Below are 27301 nucleotides of genomic sequence, written 5' to 3'. Positions count from 1 at the left end.
GGTAATGACCAAATGCGTGTGGTTTATATGCATAATTTTGTTAACAACAGAATTGTTAATTTTAACAATTTGCATTTGCAAATATGCAAAATTAAGTTTGAATCGCGGTGAAAACCATTATGTTATACTTAAGGGAAATAATGTTTTTTTTGTGAGAATGTTTTGATTTTTTGAAAAAAAAAAAAAACAAAAAGAGGAGCAGGAATGAGGATAACAAATCAAATAAATTCAATCTAGATAATTTTTAAAAACCCTTTTTTCTATTATCTACATTTAAACAAATTAAGTTAATTGGGATAAAATCAATTAAGTATACATATATATGTAGGTTATGTAAGTATTCAATTTTTAAAAATACAAATAAACATTGGTTAAAATACGCACTTGATTTTATAAAAGCTGATTAAATAATTTTTTATTGTGTATACAATGTGAGAAAGATTATTTGGCTTGATTGCCATGAAATTGTATACAATTAAAATACAAATAAAAATTAAGTGAAAAATGTTTTCCAAATTGGTGTTAAATACGATTCAATATAAGAGTTTTAATTTTACGGTACATTCCGCAATATGTTAACAATTAAGTTTTATTAATGTTATTTGCTAACACAATTACAGAATTGTGGTAATTAAATTAAAATGTCATGTAAAATTATGCACAACGTTTTGTTTTTTTTTTTTTTCAGAATGTTCCTATTAATTGTCAATTTTTAATCTACGATAAAATTTAGTGACTGCTTATATTTCAGATTGAAATTGTTTGGTGGAATTCAGACTTTTCGTCAAAATTATAGCTAAAGTACTAAAATCAGCCGATTGTTGTTCAAAACTTTCAAACAAAATTAATTGTCGCCAGTTTACTACGAGTATTAAAAAATTTTACAGTAAAATCAGATGAGAAAAATGTTATTTCTATTATTTGCCGCCTGATAAATTGTGGTGTCAAAATTAAATTTTGTCGTACACGTAAATAAGTGTATAGTTTACATGACACGTATAATTTACAGCTAATAAGTGGAAACAAGTGTTGCCGTTTTGTAATAATTCATTTATTAAGATAAGATTCGTATTTAAGAAATATAAATCGGAATACGAGATTAAATTTCACTCTAATTAAAATTTTTTCTCGAATTTGTCATGCGTCAATACTCGGAAATCCAGAAAAATTCTACTTGCATTTTAACAAACTTTTACTTTTCAAATGCAAATTAATTTTGTTTTGAATTCCTTAATCTTGCGATAACATTTATAAAATTCTTATGTTGCAAAATTTTGTAAATTTAAGATCAAAAATTTTTTTGAAAACAGAATCTATTTTAAGCCTATAATTGCATTTTTTTTCATTTTGCATTTTTCTTTTTCAAGTTAATTACAAAAATTTTTATTCTTTGACAAAAAACAAAAAAGCTTTCAAACTCAAATACAAAAAAACAAAAATTCAACATATGAACAAACATAAAATTTTTTATCGTAAAACCAAAAATAATTAAAAATCTAAAGTGAAAATAAAACAAAAAAGCAGTCAAAAACTCATTCATGGCTCATAAATGCATCCTTATCGATTAAAAAATAAAGTTAATGGGAAAATAGAATCACCGCTTTCGATGTTACTCACACCCTCCATGTGCATGAAACATATTTAAATATTCCACACACACACATATTACACATACACTATTATCGTAAAGCATACATTTTTTAAAATAAAAATTCCCTTATTTTATTTTTTTTTTTAAACAGAAAAAATCAAAAATCCTTTAACCCCTTCACTCATCCCCTTTTGATAATATTTGAGTGGATGTGTATACATATACAAAATCTACTTCTTAAAATTATTGTTTCCTCGTCATATACTTGTGAGTACAGTCATCGTCTCGTCTCTCATTTCATAAATATTTTTTAAAATTACAAATTGTTTTGTTAATTTGAAATGCCGCGACAATAAAAATATTTATATATAAGTATATTTAAATTATATGGCACAGCACAATACATACATATATGAGCAGACTTATATGAAAGAATATGAGAAGCAGGAACGAGTTCAACTTCACAATTTCAATTTATGTTATATAGGTATGTATATATGCTATATCTGAAATATATTAAATGTATTACATAATAAAAACATTTCTTATAACCAATTTTTTTTTTAAAAGGAACTTTTCACCTTAAAAATATATAAAACAATTTTAATATAACACATTTAATACTTATATATATTTATAATATTTCTTGTATACCAATTTATGAAAAATCTTAAACCTCAAAAATGTCATCAATTATTATTATATAAAATATAAAAGAACTAAAGTGATGTTGATAATAATTGTTATGTAATATACAAACTACTTGAGTATTATACGTGTATATAAGATCTGTATGAAGTTATATAATATTTAATATGCATAAGTATATACATATGTATACATGTACTTTAAATGGAAGCGTGTATATGCATTGGAGAAGTATTTTTCATACTTTACGAAATATGTAGTACATAATAACTATTATACAATGGTATCTAAAATATGTAATAATATGGCTTCGTTTAAATCGAGTTCTACAATGCGGAGTATATTTAATTTAATTCTATTAATACAGTTTCTCGAATATTCTTTATATATTAATAAAAATTCTATTCCACTCTGAGACACATGCAATTTGTCACACATGCAATAAAGTTTGTTTAAAGTTTAGAGCTAAGACTCAAATAATTAGCGAAAGTAATATAAAAGCTTTTAAGGGCCACCGTGAAAGGGATTGTTCTATAGGTCTCCATTGTCTTTAACAAAAATTTTTTACCGTTTTCGAAATTAAAATCATAATCAAGACAAAATCATTTTGTTTTTGATTCCTCTGAGTGAGACTGAGCTTCTTATTATGGCTTTTGAACAATTACTTCGGATTTCTCCGAAATTTAACGAATATTTACGAAATTTAAGCAACATCTTTTGTCCATTTGCAATACTAAATTTTTCTTTTTATATTCAGGCTCTATAGTGTTACCATCTCATTTTTACAGATTCATTTATAAAATTGTAATTTCATTTGCCACTTTTTTATTAGTATTTTCTATATAATATCAAACAAAAATAAACAAAGAGATTTTCTCTTCAAATATAAAATTAAACATTTACCTTCGACTAAAATCGTAATTTTTATTTAATTTTCCTTATTTTGCTTTTTCTTGTTTCTCCATTACAAAAATAAAAGTATAAAAATTAAAATTGATGTGTTCCATATTCACATTACCTTCAAACTTAACGATGCATTAAGATGCATTTAAGATCCAGTATTCTTCAATAATAATGAAAGAAAATTGCAATGAGAAAAAAAAACGATTAAATAAAAAACATAATAAAAAAAAAAAAGTAAAAACGGCAGCACGAGTTTTCTTTGTTTTTTAATTGAGAAAAAAAAATTTTTTTTATTTTTTCTCTTCTTACTCATTGTAAACTTTTTGAAGTACTGATGGAATACCTCTTTAATCATACCTCCAACTCCTCTTTTATTTTTTTAAAAAATTCAATTCCATTCTTATATTAAAATTGTTGCAGCACTTTCGATTTCCTGAAGTTTCTGAATCATTGTGTTTTATTTTTGCTATAAATACAGCGAGTATATAATTTTTTCAATATACTCGTATATATATATATAAAATGTTAAGTATACTTATTTTAAATGTGCCAGGAAAAGATTAAGGGTTTTTCTCGTTTTCTGTTTATTGTAATTTTATAATTTTTTTTTCCATTCCATTCGAGCTTGCCCTGAATTGTAACGTAATAAATATATATATGAAATACTTGCATAATATTCTATATATAATTTATACCTTTTCTGATATACCATGTTTAAGTTAATTACATCATAAGGTGGTAATTGACTGCCTTAAGAGTTTTTCTTGTTTTTTAAGTTAAACTTGATATTTTTTAATACTTGTTTTGCATATTATATAAAAAATTTTGTAAGTTGTTTATGAAAAGTTAGTCATTTTTTGTTGCCAGTCTTAATATTTTAGTAGATTTTTAAGGTATTGGAACTTGCCATAATATAAAATCAAAAATAAACCATAAATGATTGAAAACTTGGTGATGTGTCAAATTACTATCTCTTTATGTTATGTGGATGACATTTTTAGTGAGTTAACAACGAAAACGTATAGTATAAACGTTTTACGGGCGATTGGCCTTCGGTATGAATTCCACCCTCACCCTCCTCCAATTCTGTGGAATATGACCATAGCAATAGCTGGCCCTGAATATTTGTGTTAGGAGCGGAACCAACTCCTCCATGCTCTGCTGCAACATGGCGGGATAGATTCTACTCGTATCTCCAACAGGGGACTTGTAGGGCGCGAAGGATCCCACAGCCCACCTGACTCTCTGCCTGCCAAAGATTTTGGTAAAAAAACAAAAAATTGATTTAGAGCTTTAAAAATTTGTAATAAATTAAGAAAGTTGGAAAGCAAATCAATTATTTTACTAGATCATAAAAAAGGAAAAAACACTTAACAGGACATTTAACAAAAGCACTATCTGTCATGTTATTTTCTTCAGTTGTCAAATCATATGCTTTAACTATCATCTGGTTAATAGAAAAGATCTCAGCATAATATATGTAATCACGTGGCATGTATAATGGCAAGCTATTGATCAATGTCTCATTTACACTTGAAGTGGGAATTGAATATTCTTTCATATATAAGTGCGGAAGTTCCCACATAACATTACATATTAAATATTACAGTGTATGTATGTTGTCCTTAATTTATTTACCTAGATTATGTGATGCTTCAATTACATAGCTTCAATTTTGACACATAAAATTTTTCATATTCACTCACATTACATAATAGTTACTTCTACCAAACGCAGTTTTCATAATTTTTATTTTTTTTTTCTGTTAAAAAACTCATTTTATTCAATAGTCATATTATGTATTGTGATTTTGCAATTATTAATAATTATATTAATCATTAAAATTCTTTATTATTACACGAATGAAATTTCGAATTTTTGAATTTTCATCTTATACTTATTTTCATCTACATATGCACAAATTATCGTCAGATCTCTAAAATTGCATAAAACTGATCAATATGATGGATAAAGCAGTATAATGCATACTATACGTTTATGTATATCTAAAATTAATGCCTGCAATATAATAATTATTATACAATACCGGATTCCAGTATCCTTTGTTTAACTTTAAAAAAAAATGCATATTTACTATATATTGAAAATTAAATGCCAGTTTATTTGAGAAAACAAAGGTTTCAAGTAATATAGACTTCATATGAGATGGACTGAATAGCTGTGACATTGTATAGCAAACAATGAATTGAGATGAAAAGGAAGAGGAAAGTTGTATCATTAAGAAGCATCTATGTATTGTATATTGTGTTAAATTTCACGATTTATAGAAATATTTCGCAAGTATTACATATTTAAGCTTATTACATAAAGAAATCAGTGAATAATTTTGTAAGAAATTAAAATTGAACAATACTTAAATTAAATCATATTATTTTCAACAAGTTTTTTACAATAAAAAGGTGGATTTTATTTAAATTGAAGATTGAAAAGTTAAATTAAACCAAATGCATAGTTGTAGTAGTTATAGTTTAAACTGCAGTAGTAGTAGAATTAGTAGCAGTAGTAATAATTAAAATAATAGAAGGAGTAATAGTAGCGTACACAAATTTATAGTGGGGGAAGTAGATTACTATACTCCAAATTACTACTGTAATTCTGTTGTTACATGATGATTACTGTTGTACCATTGCTTAATGGCAATTACTATTACCACTAGTGATAGTTATAGTAGAACATTCATCACTTTTTCAATAAAGTGTTCTTCGGAGAGTTTAACGAACGCATTACATTTTACTCAAACTATATACGTTATTCTTGATAAATATTAATTAATCAGATTCCTCGCATACATAAATACTATAATAAACCTCAAACTGAAATTACCCTCAAAATTTTTTCATCCCCTGAATTAATTCCTACACTTAATGAATTAATAAATTAAACATTTTAACTTTATTAGCACAAATACGCAATGGATTTAAAGTTAAGTACACACATACATATTACACATTTTTTACATTTCCTTCAACAATTTGGGTTCCATAAAAATTAAATTGAATTGTCCAGGTGCCCGAATTTCGAATTGTACTAAATAGCTACTAGCTGTAGAGAATAAACAAAAAAAAAAATATTACGCCTAATTATATGCAATTAACTGCAATTACTATTCCAAATATTTATCGGTAGTTAGGATTGTGTGTTCATTTAAAGGAATTTCCATTAATTTTTCTGAATTGTTAAAATTTCCTTTGGCAACACTTTAATTTCACCATCTAAAATATTATGCTCTTCAATTATAAGAAGAAATTGAGTTTATTTAATTGAAAAATTCTTTAATATAATTTTAATTAAAGAATAGAAATTTAATATTAAACAATGCATAGCCTCCGATTATACTTGTGTGTTATACACAAACATAATTTGATTTTTAAAATTTCAATCACAAAAAATTTATAATATTATCTAAATCTTTTAAACTTTTCAATTTTCATATTTAGAAAATTTTCTCTTAAACTGATATTTTTTAAAGAAAATTTCTTTATAATATTCAACACAAGGATATATTCACGTAAAAGAATAAAAAGGAATAATTTAAAGAGATAAAAAGTGTTTTATTGTTGATGAAGAAAATTCACGTTTTATAAATATTCTCTTATTTTCAAAACTCATATACAAATACGAGTATATATACATTTTTCTTATTATACACATATTATATTGTCCCAGTAAGAGTAAATTGATATTAAATAAATAAAATAGTTTCACCATTATTACATATAAATATTGTTATATTTATATTGGCACGTACATTTCTAGACCCATTTGCAATAAATGAATAAGGATTTGTACATACAATATCCTTGAAAATAAAAATGAAAAAAAAAAACAGAAAAAAGGAAAAATAATTTTTTATTCCATTGAAAATTTTTCAAAGTCTGATTATGGTTGTATATATATATATATATATGTATGTATAAATAAATTTTTTATTCCCCTATATGAAAATTATATACATTATCCTCTCCTACCTACCTACCTACCTACCCACTTTATTTATAATACGGTCTGATTGAATTTTCAAATATAAATTTTAATGTAAGGCTTTATATACGTTCATATAATAAGTATGATCAAGAATTTGTTATATGTACACTTGTACAAATTGAATATGAAAAAAAAAAGGACCATAAAAAGGTTTCTTGACAAAGCAAATAACGTACTCAAATTTATAATTCATACATGTATTCTACATGTAGTGAATGAGGTTATTCTTTTATATATATAAAGTCCTTTTTCATTTCTTTCTGATCTTTATGTAAATCGGTCTCGTTCCATTATACCATATATGTATATAAGAAGTTGAAGAAGCAAAAATGAAGTTGGGAAATAAAAAATTTCTAGGCTTAATTTTATTTTTTTTTTTTTGTTTAATATTTTAAAAAAACATTGGAACCATATTTATTCACTTGGTTTTAATTTAGAGCCGCAGAGCGAAAAAATTTTATAACTTAACAATCGGATAGTGCAAGAATGAAGCTGTCTAAGGTGAAAAATCGTGATTAGAGTAACTGAAATTCAAAATATTAAAATTGCAACTTTTTATACTGGTATCCATAATTCTGTGAAAAATAAAGCATATTGATCGGATTTTGGTAGGATTAAAATAAAAATAAAGCTATACAAAATTCAAATTTAAAGCAATTTTTCAAAACATTCCGAAATTCCGGGAAAACGTCTCGCTCTAATGAAATTGAGATAAAATTAAGAAATTTCAAAGTCAACCTAGATCGTTATTGCTATTAGCCACAGAGATTATAACATTTTATTGCTGTTTTTGATATAATTTGAAAGTTCATTAAAGTTAAAAGTCATTAAAGTTAAGAATTCAAACAGAATTAAAAAATTCTAGAATGAAAAAAAATTGCATATTTTCAGGCAAAAACACATTATGGAATTGTGTTTTTTAGAAAATACATGTTCTTATTAGAGAAAAGGCTTAAAATATGTTAAATTTACTTTTGATTGTATTAATTTCATTTCTTCTTACTGTCTTCCTTTAAAGTGTATGGTTTTAGGCGACTGATTAAGCTCTTTTCTTCCTACAATAGTAAATTATTTTATATAAATCTATAATATTCTTTGACAGTACATTGAAGCCACAACAAATTGTATAAAATCAAAGAAGAATGCAATTTATAATTAAAATTATCTGAAGCTTACCATGGTTAGTAGTGCTCTTAATGGTTTTCCAACTAAATGAAATTGATTGAATTTTCAATAATTTATCAATATAATTATTTTATATAACAATATATTGCTAATGATTATTAACATTAAAACTTCTACTTCTTGCATTTGAGGACTGAAATCAATTCCATTTACTTTCGACATTTAATTTTTATAATTAGCAATTTCAAGATCACCTTAAATGAATTCCAACTTTTTTAATTTGATTAAAAATATTAATAAATTCATATTTTTTTTAAATTAAAAATTATAATTTTTAATGCAATTTTTTACGATAATTACTTAAGAGTTTTTATTTTTAATAATAAAAGCATAATTGCAATATTTCGCATATATTTTATTTAAGCAAGTGCAATGTCATACTGACCTAAAAAAATAATTTTCCTTTATTGGTTTTTTTTCTTTGTTTTTACTTTAAAAATTGCGTTTTTTAAATGTACGTTTTTGTAATCTTTGTTACGGTATTGTAATAATTTATTTGTTGAATATTTATTATGTGTTTTATATTGACACTTACGATCATCAATAACATTAAACTACATTTTATGAACTTTACGACCGTATAATTCTTATTCAGTTTATTATAAATTTCATAAATTTTTAACGTTTTCTTATATACTTCTTCATTTATTAGTAGGTTTTCGAACACTAAATAAAAATAATTCAGTTGTGGAGTCAAAAATGTTATACTGAAAGTATATACTTACATAATGTATGAATCTTAATCTATTCTAATAAAATATTCAAGGATATGCGAATTTGAATATTTGATTACGATAATGTGGATTTGCCGTAATTTTTTACGATAAAATTTGAAGCGTAGAACATGGGGAGTTGGTCATGGTTTAGTCTAAACTCTTTATTACTTTAGTTTACCTGCCAAGATGGCTGCAAAAGTTCAACAAAACAAAGGGAGGGAAATTCAAAATACGATTTTTGGTTTTACGAAGCATGTGGGCTCAATAATAACATTCGTGAACAGGGATTGGTTACGGATAGCTTATATTCACTTTTCCATCAGAGGACGAAGTTGTAGAACCATATTACATCTTTTTATGAGTTGTAGTACATTAAGCCAAAAAAAAATTCGTGCAATTGTGATGATTTGTTCTTGAGCTCTTGAGCTCTTGAACCTATGAGATAAATTGCATTAGTGGATCATTCGACTTATGCAAATCTTTGGTTTGCCCTTGTTTGACCTGATGAAATATATTGCTAATTTTTAACCACATTTCGGTAAGATGCATTAAACTACAATTTACATAAAATTTTGACAAATTTTTAAAAAAATATATTTTATAACCAAAAACAAATATAAATGAAACTGTAATAGTAACTGTTATACTGTTATATTTTTTATTACAATTTATTATAATAAATTTTTTCTTTATAGTGTTTTGGTATTTTTAACTATGTAACGAACCGGTTACTGAGATAAAAAATTAAAAAATTAAATTCATGATCCAAGAAAAATTGCAAGTTTTTTTTTTTTGATTTTAATTTTGTTGCTCTACATTTTTTCATTGTTATTGTTTTTGTCAGTATCAACATTTTACTATCTCGTATTTTGTTTTCGGTATGGAATGTTGATAATTGAAAAATCGTTATATAATTGTGACAGATAAAGAAGAAGATTTTCATGAAAATTAGGAATAGAGAATAAGATTTATTTGATATTTATTGGGATCAAGTAACTGCTAAGGTAGCCATAATATTAAATTTATACAATTATGGATTATAATTGAATTAAATTAAAATCTCATGCTGCCACGATAACAATCAGCATTTTTGAGAATTCCGTAAAAATGAAATCCTTTTCAAATCAGATTACAGTCATCATTAAATATGAAGAAAATTAGGACTACGACTAAAAGAAGCTGGTCATTTAGTTTAAATATTATGTGAAACTGCAATCGAAAAAGTTCATTTTAATCACGAATTCCAAAACGTTATTTGAATAATTTTATATAGGAAAACCCAAGACGATTAAGTAACATTTTCATTAACTATAATGCAAAAAAATGAGTACAATAATTAACACAATAAACAAAAATTTTGTAATAGATTTTTAAATTAATGTTATCTTGAAAAGATTTACATACTAAAGGTGTTAATTTTCTCTAAATAAAGCTCATACATGTGATACATTAAAAAAATAATTAACACCTTCTCAATGCAATAGAGATAAGTCAATCAAAAAAAAACCAATTTTTCTCATCATCAATCAAAAGTTACCATTAGCACATCATTAATACTAGAAAATTTAATTTAATTTGCATGAAATGCAAATACAAATCGGCAACCACAATAAGTACAAATATTTCTTTGAAATTAATTTTTAAAAAAAATTTTTAAAAATTTCATATATAATCAAAAAATCATATACAATACAAATTATTAACAAATATTTGAAATATATATATAGGCTATGTAGATGAAAGAATATTAAACGAGCATTGAGTCTCGTAGGCATTTTTTTAAAAACACTTTTTATACCTTAATGGTGTTGCTTCCATTTAACAGGTTCATTACAAATATAGTACAATTATATCATAAAGGTATGCTTAAAATTACTATTGTTATTATTATCAAATATACCTATAAGGTATAAATTTTAATTTTATACCTTATAGGTATATTTGATATGAAATTAAATAATGTAAGAAAAAAAAAATATATTTATAATATGCACGTAACGATTGTTCACGTACACGTGCAAAACATAACCATTATTCTTATTTTTCTTATATTTTTGTTGTTGTTTTTTTTTGTTAAATTTTACTTGTCCATAATATAAAGTATATAATAATATTTAATATCCAGTTTGTATTTTAATGTATATATACACCTTTAATTGAAATATTCAAACTAAAATTAGACCGAAAACAAAAAAAAAAATATAAATATTATGTTATTAACATAATTTGCGATCAGTTAATAATAGTGTTGCCGTTCAAGTAAATTACGTGTACGTAAATTAGTCTCGTAAAAATACTTTACGAGACTAATATGCAATAGATTATGAAAAAGAAATCACTAAACAATTTTTAGATTAAGAGCGAAATTTTTATTTTCATTTTATAAATGTTATATTTTTATAAATATTATATTTGTATAAGTGTTAAATTTTTATAAATGTTATATTGTATTAGTGCTATACTTTTTTTTTAAGTTTTACAGGTAATTTCATTAAAATCATAATTTTTTTCACTGAAAACGCCTGTAAGTAGGCAAATTTTCATTTTCAAATATCGTAAATACCCTAAATGGGTTTTTTAAAACAATAACGCGCTTGACTTTTTAAACAATAATCAATTTTAATATAAAACTGATTCAGTAAATTTAATAAATGTAGTAAGATAACTATATTACGATTATCTATATATAATTTGGACGACAACACTTATAATTCATGTACATATGAAGTAAATAATGATGTAAGATAAAATAATTGAGAAAGACTATAAAAACGTGTTCGAAAAGCATCATAATATATTTAAAGATTCAAAACAGAAACTAGTAAATAAAAGAAGAATGAATAAAAGAGAAATAAATATAGAAAAACAGAAGAAATTGTGGAAGAAAATTTAGCTGTAAATATAGCTATAGATGATGAAATGCAAACGCTAACGTGCATATATCAACAATAAAAGCAATCACTGTTTTCCAACGAATTTTTTATCTTTTCTTTTCCATAAATTCTCTTGGAATTCTGGAAATTTGGGCCAAATTGTTATTTATTTATCTTATACAATAAAAATACAAAATAAGATGTATAACTAAAAACAATTACTCATATAGTAGTCGTAATATAAAGTTTTCAAACGATCCCTTTTATCAAGCATATAGTAAAACATTATTGTTGGCTTCATAAGATCACAAAATAAAATATTATAAATCCAATATTCACCTATATTTTCGATGGAAATAAAAATAAGTAATAAAGACCTATATATACAACAATCAAACTAGTGTTAACTGGTATGGTAACTCAAGTTATTCAACAGAAAATAAAAAAAACCAGAGAAAAGAAAAAATAAAATGAAAAATTTAAAAAGTTCGAGAGAGAATTGCAGTCTCACTTTTGTGCTTTCTTATGTCTTATATAGTAATTGAGTAATTTTTTTAATTTTGAGAAATGAGAATTAAGTAATACTGTCAGCTCAATTTTTTTTCAATTGGAATTGGAATTTTTTAAACTGGAAGAGTAGAAAAGCAGAAAAAAAAAAGTTATTAAAACTAAAAAACAAAATTATAAATTCAGTCAGTCATTTGTAAGCACCGGTCGTGAATAGTTACAATTAGTAACAAATTTAATTGGAAATATTTTATGAATATAATTTTTATATTTTAAAAAATTTTTTTATGATCGTAAAATTAATTAATTAATTTAAAAAACATAATAAATAAATAATTTTGAATGAATTTTTATTTTAAAAAATTCACTTTAAAAATTTTAATTTTCAAATAAATAAAAATTAAAAGAAAATAAAATTTGAAATTTAATGTTGCAGAAAATTTAATAAATTATTTTTATTTTATTTTCGTGAAAATGAGTTTGAAAATTTAAACGTGCAAACGCAAAACAAAAATAATTAATTATTCAGTATATTTTTTTCTTATTTTTCTTCCTGTAAACAAGGAAAAAATTATTAAGTTAATTACAAAATAACAACAACAACTAAAAAAATATTTTAAAAATTTTGAAAATGCATAAAGAAAAAAAGTGACCTTTAAATTGTTTCTAAGATGAAAAAACGTGATACCAAAATTTCTTTTTCAGTGTAAACAATTTTAATTGTGTTTCAAATAAATTTTTAACTATTAAATTTTATAGCAAGAAGTAAAAAACAAAAAAAACTAGCCAAACATCTGGATTAACCCGTTAAATCATCTGTAAATTAGGAAAAGAAAGAAAACAAAAAACCAAAAACAATTTTAAATATAAATCATGTGGTAAGTAAGTCACCATAACACCCAAAGAGATCCCATTAATATTGTTTACAAGTTATTTCAAATAATCTTACTCTAAGTATAAAGAATCAGTGAAAAAAACACTAGAAATCAAGGCTGCGCTTCTATTTTTAAACACATTTTTGCTTTATTTTTCTTTATGATTATTCTTTGATAGATCTATGGGACTTGTATAATTGCAGATATAAAGTGTTTATAATTTTCATAAAATATTGATATATGGATTGAAAAAAAGAAAATAAAAAAAAATACGTCTTTTAATACTTAATACTGACAAGCACATGCAGTACATATTAATAAAGAAAACGAAAAAAAAACTAGTTTAACGGTATTTTTCTAACTCTTGCATAAATTAAGCAAAACATAAAGAAAAATTTTATAAAAAAAAAAAAAGCCTTTTATCGGAAGAAGAACTATATGGGTGTGTAACAGGATTTATTTTTTTTCAAACTGATGTGAAATTTTTATTTTTGTGTCACACAGTACTTGTTAAAAAATTTGAAGTATCAACTCATATTTTTATACCCGTACGAACGTATGTTCGAAGGGTATACTAAATTTGCCTTACCGTTTGTAACGTTGAGAAATAACGGTCTTAGATATAGACTCAAGTGTATGTTTTTGATCAGCGTCGAATTCTGAGTTGATTTAGCTTTGTCTGTCCGTCCGTCCGTCCGTCCGAACGATAACTCAAAAACTAATTGAGCTAAGTTCACCAAATTTTCACAAATGATTTATTGTAGTAAGTGCCAGAACCCTATTTAAATTGGACATGATCAGGGTACCGGTTCGGGTAGCTGCCATACAACTTCAAAATTTATTTGGCTATATCTCAAAAACTATAAAAGTTGTAGTATTGAAATTTCACACAAACGAATATATTATTAGGGCCAATGTGTCTCATAAAAGTCGTTAAAATTACTTGGTTCCTTCTGGTACCTGCCATACAACTTCAAAAGTTATTTGGATATATCTCAGAAACTATAAAAGCCATGGTATTGAAATTTCACACAAACGAATATATTATTAGGGCCAATGTGTCTCATAAAAGTCGTTAAAATTACTTGGTTCCTTCTGGTACCTGCCATACAACTTCAAAAGTTATTTGGATATATCTCAGAAACTATAAAAGCTATGGTATTGAAATTTCACACAAATGAATATATTATTATGGCCAATGTGTCTCATGAAAGTCGTTAAAATTACTTGGTTCCTTCTGGTACCTGCCATACAACTTCAAAAGTTATTTGGATATATCTCAGAAACTATAAAAGCTATGGTATTGAAATTTCACACAAACGAATATATTATTAGGGCCATTGTGTCTCATAAAAGTTGTTGAAATTACTTGGTTCCTTCTGGTACCTGCCATACAACTTCAAAAGTTATTTGGCTATATCTCAGAAACTATAAAAGCTATGGTATTGAAATTTCGCACAAATGAATATATTAGTAGGGCCAATGTGTCTGATAAAAGTCGTTGAAATTACTTGGCTGCTTCTGGTACCTGCCATACAACTTTAAAAGTAGTTTGGCACACACAGTATTTTGAAAAACACAGTACTGAAATTTTGCATAAATTAATATACGGCAACATAAAGTCATAGTCTGTCCCATAGTCAGTTATGGCATCTTTATTCGCACATATGACAACAAATTCGTACGGGTATCACAGAGTTGACATGGTCAACTCTATTTTTTTTCTCGTTGTATATAAAAGGGAAAATATTATTCGGGATTTGGTAATTTCAATTATCATAATTGAAAATAACGAAAATTTATTGATTATGTAATCGAAGTTATTGTTAGATTTCGAGAGTGTGTTGTAGAGCATACCCATCATTCAGAGAGGGGAGACGCATAATAGATTCTAATGTAAGTGGTCGCGGTGCACTGTAACCTCGCTTGTTGCAGATTAGAATCTACAAATCTTGATTCAAATTTAGTTGGAAATATTTGAAATTAATTTTGAAAATAATTACACGCACGTATAGGAAACCCACTGAAGAACTACTTACATAAATCTTCTATTAAATTTCAAATTTGTATACAATATTTTTGCTCATCATTGTAAACATTTTTAATGATTATTATCATAAATAATTTATTATTCTTAGACTTTTAACTTACAAAAAAAAAGTTAGCTGAAAAAATTACCGGTTTCTTTTTATTTAATATTTAAAAATATAATATAGAAAATATTTGACAGAAAAATGTTGTTGGCTTAATATACACTTTAGGCAATTTTTATTTATATATACAATGAAAAGAAAAATTAATATAAGAGACAAGAAATTAAAACAGGACAAACAGGATTCTTATTAACTTTATTATTAAAGTACTCGTATATATATGTATAGTCAGTTTTATATAATAAATTCAAACTGATATATTAAATATTTTTTAATTCTATTTTCGTTTATAAGTACATATATATTGGATTTACACATAAAGTAAGAGTAAGTTTAAAAAGTAGTACGAGCATATACACGTTCACGTATAATCCAAGTATAAATGAAATTTTTTATGGAAATTCCAATAAAAAGGTGTTACAAGAAAATATTTTTTTTTTTTTAATAATTTCATTATAAATGTAGCTTCATACAGGCATATATATACGAGTAATATGGTATGTAGTTTATAATTTATTAAAATTATATACAAAGGAGTAAGCATAACTTTGTTTTGTGTATGTACCGTAATTTATTAAAATTATATACAAAGGAGTAAGCATAACTTTGTTTTGTGTATGTACCGAATAAAAATAATGATGAACAATTTAAATACTTAAGCGTATTATTGGCGCCATATAAGATTTTAAGTGTTGTTAAAATTTTATAAAATTATCTTGAATTAAAAATAAGAAGAGTTTTTGAAAGAAAAAAAAAATTTCATTTTGTCTGTGTTGTAAAATTTCGATTATGCAAAATTTTGTATCTTTTTATATAGCCAATAAATTTTATGTGTATATAAGCAACAAGCACTCTGTAACACTTTTATTTTCAAAAATTGTGTGGAGTAATTACAATTTTTTTTTTTTTAATTTCGTATATAAAATCCTCATAAAATCTTATATTTTTCGGGTCAATTTAAATAATGTAATGAAAGATACAAATCAAGCTCGTATTATAAGTAATAATAAAATTGCAAAAAAAAAAATGATTCTCTTAAATTTTTACTACCCAATAACTTAATAGGTTACATATTTTAATTTTAGTTACAAATAACCTAATCATTAAGCTGCAATAACACTAGAATCAACTCACAATACCACAATAATAGAGTTCCTCCTCACAATATTAGCCAATTTTCTCGAAGATAAAATTGACTCAGACTTCACGCGTTTACTATGTGAGAGTAATTCACTGTACTATATAAAATTTAGTTTAAGTGTGTGACAAATGAATGTAATTTAGTATGAGAGTGTGACAAGTGAGAGTATGAGCATCATTGTATTTTAAAATTAATTATGAGCATAATGACAAAATTTATTACTATCACCTGTTAATTAATCTCTTTGCAACGTATATAGATGACGTTAAATGAATAATTACTGATTAGTATTCCAAAATTTATTAAAATTATTAGAATTTTAAGGCCTCCAATTGAGATGAGCTTATCGAAAGCTCTCGTAAAATGTTTTCTTAATATATTTATCATAAATCTGAATATATTTTTTTTAATATCAAATAATATACTTCTATAATTTCTGTATATAATACAAATTTTCCCATACACCTTCACCACAGTATTTACCATGTTTTATCCACCTCTTTATGGTATAACAATGTATAAACACCCCCTAAAAGGTATTTTTTTTTTAAATAACAATAATAACATTTATTTTAATTTAACATTTCATTCATGAAATTTTTCATTTCCTAAAGAAGAAAATTGATCCTTTTGTCAATGAATCTATTAAAAAAATATGGAAAAATAATATTATTTACTGAAGGAAAATCTTGCTAAAAAAAATTTTTTTTATTGTCATTTATTTACATATACAGTAGAACCTGAATTAGAAAGATTCACTCCTATTACTCAACTTATTTTCATAGTCTGTTTTGAATTTTCTCTATATTAGTCGGAGATTTAGTTTATATTTGCTCTTATAAGAGAGAAAATTCAAAACTAAATCTCGAGCACTGGAAAGAAAATTTCAAATTTCTTGGAACTCCTTTTAATTAGAGTTCAACTGTTTAATATTTATGTAACAATGCATTTAAAATTATGCGTATAGAAACTCAAATAAAAAAATTTTATGTTGTACATGTAACCTTGTCAAACATATTCCCACATTATAAATGAATTTAATTTTATGCATTTTTATGCATTCATATAACAAGTTGATGAATTAAAGATGCAACCATTTTATTACTTAAATTTATTATTAATTTTATTAGCAAATAAATTGAAACAAATCATGCTTCAATATTCATTATTCATTTTATATACGATAGTAATAATAAAAATTGTGTAAATTTTAATAAGGAAAATAAAAAATACAATGGCATTTGTTGTCGTAACAGCGAAAATTTAAAAAATACTTAATAAAAAAACAAAAATAATTTTATTTATATTATAAAAAAAAAAAATCATAACATTTTTTTGTATAATTTTATTCAATGGAATTTTGAAATTTTCCATATATAAAATGAAAACTTTATGTCCACACATACGCACAAACACACAATGACAATATAAAAAATAAATTATAACAAAAAATAATTTTTTCTCTCTGTGTATACATCATAGTTTTTGTGATTATTTATACAATTACACATATACACTAATGCAATAAATTTACAATGCATGTGCAATTCTCTTAATAAATCTCAATTTTATTGAATTGAACTGATGATATTTAACAGGTGCATGTCTCCAAATTTGGGTATAACACAATTTTTCTTTTTATATTTAAAGGTATTTATTTTTAATAAATTTTATAAAAAATTGCCTCATATACAGTATAAAATTGAATTAATTTAGGCCCCATAGGACGATAGAAAATCATTTTTTTCAATTATAATATTTTCCATATGTGTGGAAAATTTGATATAATTTTTAAACTAACCATATGTTTTCGAAAAATGTGTACATTAATTGAGGGATAACAAATTTCTAAAGAGAATTTTAACACATTTTTGTACTAAAATTCTATTTAGACAACAATTTAACACATTTGTTTTAATTATTATTTTAGTATTGTCCTTAAATATTTCATAATATGTGCTTCTAATGAAATCCTAGTAAGTTAAGAATTTCAATTGATCGAAACTTTATCTTGGTATATTCAATAAGTTTAAAATATTCAAATTTTTAAAAATTTCAATTAATTTGAAAAAAATTCCCAATTTTGGAGTTTGCCTTATATTTAATGTAGGTTAAAGGATTAAATACTTAAAAGGTCAAGTGAAGGTCAACCATTTTTAATTTCGGAAAATTGTGCAAATATTCAAAAATGAAATATTCCGATTCTTTATAAAATAATTTTTATTCAATTAGAATGATTTAATGAATTTCTAAAAATTTTTGTGAAAATTTTGGAGGAAATCATAAATTTTCTCAAAAAAAAAAATGTAGAATTGTAAAAAGCAATGTAGAAGTGTAAAAAAAACAAATGGTCACCACAAAATTACATAATATTTTCGTAAACCACACCTGATTGGCCTACTACACCACACCATCCATTAAATGAAATCTCTCTGAACTATACATAGAATGCATTTTAATTTACAAAACTAATAAAACTTTTGATTAATGGTTTATTTTATTTTATGATGATACTTTTATAATTAAATTCACTTTGTGTCCTATAAATATTAATTTATTTAATTATTATTGCAAATTGATTTTGAAAATCTATTTTTATATGGGCACATGCATACACACATACGTTCATATTAAAATAAATCTGTTTGAATTGTCCTTTGAGTTTCAATAAACTGCAATATATCAAAAAATTTCTCAATTATAAAATACTCATATTAATTTTGTGGTATGTGTTTGTATGTATGCAAATAGAAAAACATAATTATATAAAAGGATAAAATTTTATAATTTATTTTTAAATTGATTTTAATTTTTGTTTTGTAAATCATTTATGGACTGGTATTATAATTTAGTTTTGTACCAATAAAATATTAATTTATTCTAATAAAATTTATTTTCTGTTCTAAAATTTTGAACAATTTAAATTATAAAATATTTATTATAATATAAGATTGTTGCTAGCGTATTTAAAAATTTCGAATTTTATTCATTTTTTGATTCGATTAAACTTAACCCGCCCGGTGAAATTGTGAATATTAGAAGAAGAAGATTAATATTAGAAGAAACAATGCTAGTATTAGATTATGCAGAAAACTGTGGCCGAGGTTATAAAAAATTCAAAAGGCAATTCTCAATTTAATTCCAATTTAATGTTTATAGCCTAAATTTTATTGAAAATTATTAAGAGGTTTTTAGGTTAAACTATAATTAAAAATTCCACGCGGAATACACTACTTATAAAACAAATTTTTTAATAAAATTCCTCCATGCACATAAGTATATATATATATTTTTATTACTTATGCATTTCTAAACACTAAATTAATATTTGTACATGTAACAAGGGTAACCGACACATAAAAATGAAGAAAAATTTTCACTTTTCAAAGACCTTGAAAATACTAAATTCCAATTTTAGTATTCAAATGACAATCTTATGGATTAAGATACCGTTTTGTATGTTAATTTACATTACAACAGGTAATATAAATAATAAGTATGTGTGTGCCATATAACAATGAATATTATGATAAATTGCATTTGTTAACTGGATTTTCTTTATTACACAACTACATATTCTTATATTTTATTACATGGCGGCATATTATAACGGTTATCAAGGTTATTTTAATTTTACCATAATGCTGTTATAGCACGTACTTTAACATTATGTTTATTTTTCTTTTAAATATTGGCTGTTATAATTTTTATTTCTTAACCATAATTTTTTCCTCTTTTTTTTTTTTGGTTTCGATATTTTTTATTGTACTTACTACAATTTTTATTATATACTTTTGTATATGCAAGAATAAAATTCGGTAAATTTATATGAAACAATAAAACTTTCTTTATGAAATGATCGTAAAAAAAAATATTAACAATACCTGTAGTTAATATACACGTATATAAACATAATTATAAGTATACATAATCATACCTGTTGTAAATAAATTTTACTACTTGCAGTTCTAAAAATCTGAATAAAAAAATTTAAACGATCAAACCTACGGTCTATAAAATAGCACATTTTCCGCATTTTACGGTCTAGTTAGTTAAAAATTCGGACTAGTTAGGAGTTTTAGTTAGGATAGTAGTAATTTAAAAAAAAAATTAATATTATTCAAATAGTATTGCTAATTAGTTATGTTTAGAAAATACTTTAGGATAGAAAGTGGAGCTTATGGAGTTGAAAAAATTGACGACCGAAAATGGATATTTTGTAAATTTTTCGGAGTAATAAAATTTTTCTCTGGAGGGAAAAAGAGATATAGAAAAAGTTTTTTCCAGTAAAATAAAATATTTCTCAATATTTATAAACTGCTAAAATTTCAGACATAACCGAACAATACAAAACTTGCTCCGAAAATCACGGAAAATCGGTTTAGAGTAACTCCTAATCTTTCTACTTTTGCAGAATTGATAACTTACCTTTGTTTTGAACATGGTAACTAGTCAAAACTTGCATTCTCACAAATATTGAGCGGCTACATTAGAAATGAAATTAATCAGTAAAGAAGGTTTATAAACTGACGAACAGACATAATAGAAACAAATAGACATACTCTTTTACAAATTTTTATGATACGTTTGTATAACAAAAACAAGCAAATTTTTATGTTTTGCAAAAATAAATAGTTAAAACAATTTTCAATAAACGCGTACTTAAACATGTTAATAAAGCGATCATGTAAGTGGTTGTTATGATAATTTTAATAATAATATTTATGCCTTCTAGCCATATTCACAAGTATTTTAATACGTATATGTATATAATTATGTAAATAAAGCATAGTATTATGTTCCATAGTTATTTGATTGCATATAGTAATAAAAATTTTGCAATAATTTGTATACCATCTTCAATTGTTGTTATCAGTTAAATTGGAAAATTTAAAAACAATAGAAAAACGGGAAATGCGATACCAATAATTTTTTCTTTTTATAATTTAAATATAATAATGTACGTATATATATGTACCTAAATGGAAATCATAATAATTTATGACACCAAATATGAAATTATTTTAACTTTAATATTGCATTGTTTATACATTAAAATTATTCCATTTAATAATTATAAATGCAAAACCCAACTATTGTTCAATTTTACACATCATGCCCTAACTAAGTATTTGAGTTTTAAAATTACACATTGATCTACATATAAGTACTTATATATTGCAGTTCATTCATACATTCATATAAAATTAGAGCTAAAATATTTACTTTTAAATTATTATGTCAATAAATAATCATTATTTCATTATGGATTGAGTTTCATAACAATAATAACAACTTAAAGTTAAGATATTATTCAAAAATAGTTGAAATTTCTATAATAAATTTATTTTAAATTTCTTTAAAATAATAAGTTTGAAAAGTTAATACTTTCGAAAAAATTGCATAATATATAGGTGCATCCAAACAAAAGTTTTAACAATTAGAGTACAAGCAGTTTTGCCAATTTTCCAAACTGTTCGTATTTAGTTATACAGAGAGCAAATTTATAAATGTTTAAAAGCGGAGAGTATATGAACATATTTTCGAAAATATATTAACAGTTTCGAATTATATTAACAGTTTTTTGAAAATAAAAAGATAATTGTAAATGTTCGAATGAAAGTATATTAAACCATTTTCAGGTAAGAGTTTTTGTATGTGAGTATAGCTATCATTTTCGATATTCTAAAATAGAAAGTATATTTCCTGACTTTTGCGATGTGAAGAATATCTTCAACAAATTTCGAAAATAATAAATGTTTTTATCGATTTTCGAAAATGTGTAGTATATTTATGAATTTTCGAAAATAGATATAACATTTGTCCATTTTCAATAAGATTATTTTGCTGAAAAACGGAAATATTAGTTCTACCAATAACAATTATTCTTATATTTTCGATTGGGTAGACCGCAATCACCATTCCATACTCTTTTTAAAAATCGTAAAATTACTAAATTCATGAAATTATAAAAGACTCAACACATTCACTATAACGTTGATTTATAACAACAATCAATAGATGTCGTAGGTGAATTTTAGATCAAATTAATTTTCATATTCAAAAACAAAAATAAATAATTTACATATTGTAAATAATAAAAAATTTTTTAATATAGGAATTTATGCAAATTATATGCAATTCAAAAAAAAAACATTTTTAATTTTTCAATATGTCACCACAAAATATTATCGGAATTATGTAACAAATATCGCTTACTCATAAAATATTTAAAATTTTCAAAAATTAAAAATGCACAAGCATTGTCATCACTTTATTTATAAAATATTTAACTATAATAATATATATTCAAATTTTAACACCAGATGTCTGTTATCGATTATTAATCTTTGACATTAATCATCTAATATTGTGCCGCACTCATTTGTAAAATTGCTACAAAAAAAAAATGAAAATAAAAATTCATTCCGAATTTTTTTTTAATTTTAATCTCAAAAATAAAATTTTCCATTTTTATTTTTAATTTTTTTCTTCTGAAAATTCCTTTTTTATAATTTTCCAACATATAAAACTTTCCCTTTTACTATCAATACGAAATAATTACTAAAACCAAAATTACAATTCAAATAAACCTTATTACCATAAAAATCATCAAAGCTCAACAACGAAAAGCAACATAAATTCAACTTCATATATAACTAAAAATAACAATCGATTTATTTATTTTGCTCTTTTTACGAATTTAAATAATCGATTATGTAATCGATTATTAAGGCATATTTTTTATTTATTGACTTATTTATTGATTGGAAAAAAAAAATTTTTTTCTTTTTCAACAATTTATGCAATGAAATGCGATCAACAATCATCGATAAGCGGAAAATACAAGAGACAATTATAGGTAAACACAATAATAAATATAACACAAAAAAAAAAACAACAAGCAAAACAAAAACTTGATTTGTCACCTTAAAAAACAAAATAAAATTGACTTTTAAACCATTGTAAAAAGTGACGTTGCGTTGTGGTATGCGATACACGCGATTGAAGAAGAAAAATAAAAATAAAAAGAGCAAAATAAATACAATAAGAATGCCGAGAGTAACTGACCAACCAAATATAAACAATATTAAATAATCATTTGTTGGAATGGCATTTGGTGTTTATTTGATCAATTGTTACCCACTCTGATCTGGTTGAACGAAATTTGGAAAATACTAAATTTTTTAATAAAATACAATCATATGTTAAAATTATTCAACCATAAATTTGGTATTAGTTTTAAAATATTTCATTATTGTACCACCGCCACATTAAATTTGACAGAGAGATAAAAATTACGTTTCAAACTTTTGTTCTTAATTTATGTAAATTTTAAATTGAGTTTTATTGTTATAATTTATTTGTATAACATATTTATTCTCAAATATTTTGTTATAAATTGCGCTTATTTCTTACATAATACCGTCTAGCAATAAATAATAGTGAATGTGGATACTACAAATATTAAATATGAATAAGTATGTCAAAAAAAAATTTCATGTGATCAATAGCAGACTGATCAGCTGATTAAAAAATCAATAAAATTTTTTTTGTAAATAAATATAAAACTTTCATCATATTTAATATTTATTATGTAATATTTTTATTTCTCTTATTTATTAAGAATATAATAATATTTATTTTTAAAATTTTTATATTGAATAAAATGTTAATTGAGTTTAATAGGCATGAGTACAAGGTGTGTCAAAGTTAATACATAGTACATAGTATGTATACAATATTGGCAAACCTATATAAATACAGTTATATATAGTAAATACAGTAATCATGTATGAAAAATTTAAACATTTTAAATTAAAAATGAATTTCAATTATTCAATTATTTAATAATGTAATATTGAATTTTTGCAATAGATGACGCTATTAGTAAAGTTGATTATACTTAAATTATTTTAATATAATATGAAAATTTTTCAAACTACTCTTTCCGCCCAATTCGGCTTATTATTAAAATTCTGTGATATTAAAGTAAATAAAAGACAATATGTATAAATTCAAATACTGAAACATTTGCTTAATTTCGAAATTAGTCCTCTACTGGAATAAATGTGAGCTACAAATCTTCATTGTTATAACTAAAAATTCTGTACGTTCAAAATATTACACGTTTCGAAATTATTACACTTTTAAACGGAAAGTTTAAAAATTAACAAACATTGTAACACTACCTGGCGTCGCTTTCTTCAACTGTTATATGTTTGATATGCAATAGGAACATAAAAAAATCAATGTGTTTCTAATTTCTACAATTAAAATTTTAATTTCTTATAAATCATATTTGAAAAAAATTTAACTTTTCATTAATCAAGATTTATCGTATAGCACTGATTTGATTCTGCATTTATTGGGAGTAAGAAAGTGATGTGTATTATGAATTGACAATTACCAATTTAAATGTTGGCAACACTGTTGTCAAAATAATTACTTATTTAATTTTTAAACAAAATCATATTAAGTTAGACCGGGATATTTTTCCTTACATAAAGGTAATATCTTATATAACACCTGTATATACACAGTTAGATAATAAATGCAAGTATTATGTCATAATATATTTTGACATTTTTAATATATGCAGTCATACATATATAAATGCATTATGCGTAAGAAAAATGCAAGACAATTGTGGTATAAACAAAAAACTTTTCACTTCTTTTCAACAACAAAATTACGACATACAAATTTAATTTTTATTATTCTTCTTAACGATATGTTACATCTATGTATGCTAGTATGTTAAAATGTCACTTAACAATTTTTATGACATATTTAAATAATACATATGTATATACTTTTTTAATTTTTTAAATTTAAGGTTGATATTCATGTTTAAGGTATATATTGCCGTTCGATTGCATAATATTTTGCATTATCAAAATTTTAAATATGTAGGTGCATTGTTCATAAGCTTTTCATAAATTGATGAAAATGAATGACAAGTATATTAAAATTTTATATTTAACGAGTAGTAATTGATTTTGTTAAAATAATGACAAGTCATTTTGTATAGGTACGAATATGCTTAGATGTGTTAGATGTTCATGATTTTTTAATTTAAATGAAAGCCTGCTAAAAATTTTCTTTTAACCAAAAAGTGCTAGCAAATAAACTTGTTTTCAATTCCAAACAATTTATTTATGAAATAATTGTTATATTGTATAATAATTTATAATGAAACCAAGCGTAAGGAAAAGAGCAACTGAAAATTTTAAATAAATTTCAATATTGAATTTATTATGAGCTTCATTTGATTATAACCGGATAAAATCTCATCACAGAAAAAAAAGAGTAGAAAATTTACCTAAAACAATAGTATAAATCACCTAATGAAATGCTTGATTTTCAGCCTCCTAAACTATTTAGCTACATTGCCTAATTTAAATTAGCTGAATTTACTTTTTAATAATTAGGAAAATTAACCAAATAAATTAGCTAATTTATCTACAATACTAGCTAAAACACCTAAACATTTGTCTGGATTTCAACTAAGCAAATAGTTGGTTCACCTAATCTTTTAGTTGAATTATTTTAAAATCTTTTTGGAATTCAATTAAAGAAATTGGAATTTCACCTAAATAAGTAGCTGAAAAATATTCCCTACAATAGATAATATGCCTAATTATTTAGTTATAAGAATCGAAAATATAACTATTTAATTAGATAAGTAAAATAGAGTTTTTACCTATTATATTAGAAAAAGTACCTAAATAAATTCGGCTCTCTTCTAAATTTATTTAGGCTTAATCCTGAAAATAAGAGGATGTTATAAATTAAAAATTAAGTTATGTTTCATTTAATTTTATTCACAACAAAAGAAAAATGTATTATTTTTAAAACATATATAGGTAATCAAAAAAAAACTTATTGGTTTTCAAATCACTAAAAGTAATTACGTCATTAATTTGGTATAAAGTATTGTGGACATATAATTTATTTGTGCAACTTAGTTTTTCAAATTTCAAATTTTTCAGGCTCCAAATGTAATGATTGACTTTCTGAAAGTTTTTAACACTCCTGCGTTTTGGTATTTTTTAGATAAACTGTAATATTTTTCTAGTAATTTACCTCGTTGACCTTTAGCTCCAACGTAAATTTACTAAAAGTAAAACTATATCAAGAATCCAAGTAATTACATTAACGTATAAACAATAAAAAAACAACTACTAACCAAATCGAAAGTTTCGCTTATGCTACTACCTTGCTGCAACGTAGACGTACTCTGTGTATTTGAAAGCCAATTTCCTACTGTATTAGATGTAGATAATGTATCAGAACCTTGTTTTATTTTTTACATTTTTTAAAATTAATTTCAATCACTAAAAATTTACTTTACAAAAACAAAACTATGCTTCTTAACTATATCAATATTCACCATGTACTAGCTTCTATTCAAATACTTTAAAAATTAGAATATAAAAAAAACTAGCGGTACTTTGAATTTTCTCTTGATAAAACGAGTGTTTTTATGTGAATTCAGCTAATGTTTTCGATATTTCGACTAATGTTTTAGTTAATTTTTTTTTGGAGCAAAATAAAGTGGCTGAATCACATAAAGTTATAGTTAAGATATCTAGAAAAGTAGTCATTGAAGAAGAAAAGTAGCGGTACTTTGGTTTTTTTTTTCTAAATAAAACATTTTGATCTTTTCATAACTCAACTAATGTTTTCGGTAGTTCAGCT

General features: G+C 23.9%; 1 protein-coding gene across 1 annotated transcript in view; it reads left to right on the top strand.

Moving 5' to 3' along the window:
- The first annotated feature begins 12945 nt into the window (after nucleotides 1-12945).
- LOC129616940 (glucose dehydrogenase [FAD, quinone]) overlaps nucleotides 12946-27301 on the top strand; it is a 30675-nt gene continuing 16319 nt past the window's right edge. Inside the window, exon 1 of the mRNA XM_055532416.1 lies at nucleotides 12946-13306. The gene's annotated coding sequence lies outside the window, so the exon portion shown is untranslated. The remainder of the gene's footprint in view (nucleotides 13307-27301) is intronic.

This window comes from Condylostylus longicornis, unplaced genomic scaffold (genome assembly GCF_029603195.1).
Source record: "Condylostylus longicornis isolate FDR11 unplaced genomic scaffold, ASM2960319v2 ptg000006l, whole genome shotgun sequence".
In the NCBI taxonomy this organism is placed as follows: domain Eukaryota; kingdom Metazoa; phylum Arthropoda; class Insecta; order Diptera; family Dolichopodidae; genus Condylostylus; species Condylostylus longicornis.
The sequence above is the reverse complement of the archived record's forward strand: the minus strand, read 5'-3'. Positions and strand labels throughout refer to the sequence as shown.